Genomic DNA, 2,914 nt, shown 5'->3' on the forward strand with positions numbered 1-2,914 from the left:
TTTCAGCAAGAAAAACACTGAAGTGTAAAGACTATACACAATTACTAGATGCAGTGAAAATCTGCTGCAAATATTTCTGTGGTAAGAAGGCACCACATTACCTGTTCAGCTAAGAAAACCACCCTTAAAACACAGGACGATTTTATTTTTTACATAAGACCTAGAACACTTAAGCTGCCAGTTAGGTGCTGAATGGCAGAACAACACCCCCAGTTTATGCCATGAATTCATAGGGAATAGGTTCCAATAACTCAGGTTCCTTTCCATTGGTCCTCACAAAGTGTGCTTCTCTGGGAGGGTCAGGCTGGCACTTCAGTTGAACCCAGCGACCTTTCTCTTTGGCTTCCTTCTTTTTCTGATCATTTTCCTTCACACCTTTCAGGAAGCTATCATGACTTTTTGAGTGTTTAATATGCTCAATATGCATATTAAACCTCTTGGCAAGTATCTTGACCTTAACTGGCTTGTTTACAACAATGCCAAAAGCATGCTGGGTAACGTTGTAGGCTCTTCCTGTTTTGTCATGGTAACATTTGTGAGGCCTTTCTTTTTCGCAGTATCCATTCCCCTGATATCTATAGTATCACCCTTTTTGTAGATTCACATGTATGTGCCAAAGGAACAACACCATGTTTTCTGAAAGGCCTGGAGAACATATAGTGGGTTCCCCTTCTCTTGTCTTTTGTGTTAGTCATTTTGGTAAATTACTGGAAGATGATAGTTCTATGAAATTCAGACTTTTATTCCTGAAGGAGAATTCTCATTTACCCTATCTTGCCTTGCTGTTATTATTATTGTAGTTTTCCATGGAAATATTGGGAGCTCCACAGAATCTTCTGGCCTAGATATAAGTTTTCTTGCTCTTATGGTAAAGCACCAACCCCACCTTCTCTAGATGAAGTCAGTAGAGATACTTCCTTATTTCCTGTTATTTCAGTGACATAAGGAAACAAAATCTCCAGGTGATGGTCTCATTTTCCTTTTTTGGCTGGTCCGAATGCCTTCAGGGCCTGTTTGGCTGGTTTGAGCTGTGGGGATTGAACCACAGCAACTTGAGCCTGACTGCTTTGTTGAAGCAGCCACTTAAAGAACTGAGCTAAGGGGCAGGCAACCTAATGGTTTCATTTTCTAGTTCAGTGCAGTCACTGTATCTCCTGATGGAAGCAATTCTCCCATTGGGACTAAACTCCAAAGCAGCAGAGCTAAAATTTGCTAGGATGGGAGGCTAAATCCTTCTATTGGATCAGTGGATGTAGTAGTGAGAGATGCTATACTCACTTTTGCCTTTTGATTTTTGGCCTCATGCAGTCCAACTGTGGGATAAATATTTTGCATTGGTGGCTGAATTGAAGCATATACTACACCTTGTATGTAAGACTATCTTTTCTGGGTGCTGGCTCCTCAAAGGCTCTGTACCTAAGTCTTTGTGAAGATATCCCTCCGCTCTTCAGGATTATCGTTCCTAGATGATGGTTATGAGCATAGCGATAGATTGTCTTGATCAGGGTAATGTTATGACAATGAATAAAATAGTCTATGGGTTTGTGGGTTGTGGTGCTGACAGAAGCATTGTGGAGAGAGAAAATAAGCCTACATACAGAATATGTATCTGTTTCAGTAAGGATGAATATCTGTCCTTTTTACGGTGGAAGGGGTTTATTAGGTGGTTTTCTGCTTCTTTCAAGGAATGGGACAATACTGAATTTCAGTTTGGTGTTGGTTATTGACTTATTAGTCATTTGGATAGCCATGTTGTTGAGTCTAGGGACACACTCTCCATCTTTGCCAACTTTGGAAGTTTACACCTGGACTCACTGAGCAAACACTAGGATGACTAGGGAAAGAGGCTCACTAACATCTATAGAGTTTGCTTTCTTGTCTACCAGGCTATTGATAATCATCTAGCCTATGGATTTGTGTCCCATATTCAACATTCTGAGGCTATTTCAAGATATCCATCCATATACCTTTTTCAGACCTTCTGACCAGACTTCCAAGTCTGGTCTTTCTGAGATCCTAGCACTCACTCAAATCACTAGGAACTGCCAATGTATTGGTGTAGTCCCTGGATTTCAATTTTTTTTGGGTCTAAACAAAGTGGATAAACAAATGTTCTGCTCATCCTCTGACCACTGGAGGATTTTCATTTGCTGCTGTCCTTCAGGATCTCTTCTGAGTCAGGCTGTAGGACTGTACTTGTCCCTTTTTGTGGGCACCAGTAATTATCTAGCCCCTACCTTTTGTCTGGCCAGTCAGTATCACATCCATTTTTTGAGGCTTTGGCAGAGTTTAGAGTGCCTATTGTTCTCTGCCTGCTTGTAAATCAGCTCCAAACAATACTGCATCAGGTTTACTCTATTCCTGGAACATATGCCACACTCTGTGCTATTATACTTACCTAGTGCTTCTATTATTTACTCTGTAATAAATGCTATCATGACCAAAGCATTACCCAGAATCACCTGACCACCTTAAGATCCAGACCATCTCCACTTGATCTATAACCCCTTCAAGTCCAAAACTCTCATCAAAATTCCTACACATTTTATATAGCTTACTTTCTTCACTGCTGTTTGCAAATACAAATTCTGAACATTTTCTCTGATTTTTATGTTAACCTGATGCAAAATTAAACTGCCCTCATTGCATAGTATACCATTTTAGATCCATTTTTTTCCTGTACCAGGCTTATTGTTTGTAAATAGTAGTGGCTTCCAAACTTTTTGTTTAAAGGTTCAGATGACAGATATTTTCATCATGGGGAGGGAGTGTATGTCTCTTTTGCAGCTAGTTAGCTCTGATGTTGTAGTGCAGAAACAGGTGTAGATCACTAGCAAACAGTTAGTCAGGGCTGTTTTTTTTTTTTTTTTTTTTTTTTCTAGGGATTGAACTCAGAGGGCTGTGTTCTGATGAA

The sequence above is a fragment of the Octodon degus genome, unplaced genomic scaffold, assembly GCF_000260255.1.
Source record: "Octodon degus isolate 3935 unplaced genomic scaffold, OctDeg1.0 scaffold00195, whole genome shotgun sequence".
NCBI lineage: Eukaryota > Metazoa > Chordata > Mammalia > Rodentia > Octodontidae > Octodon > Octodon degus.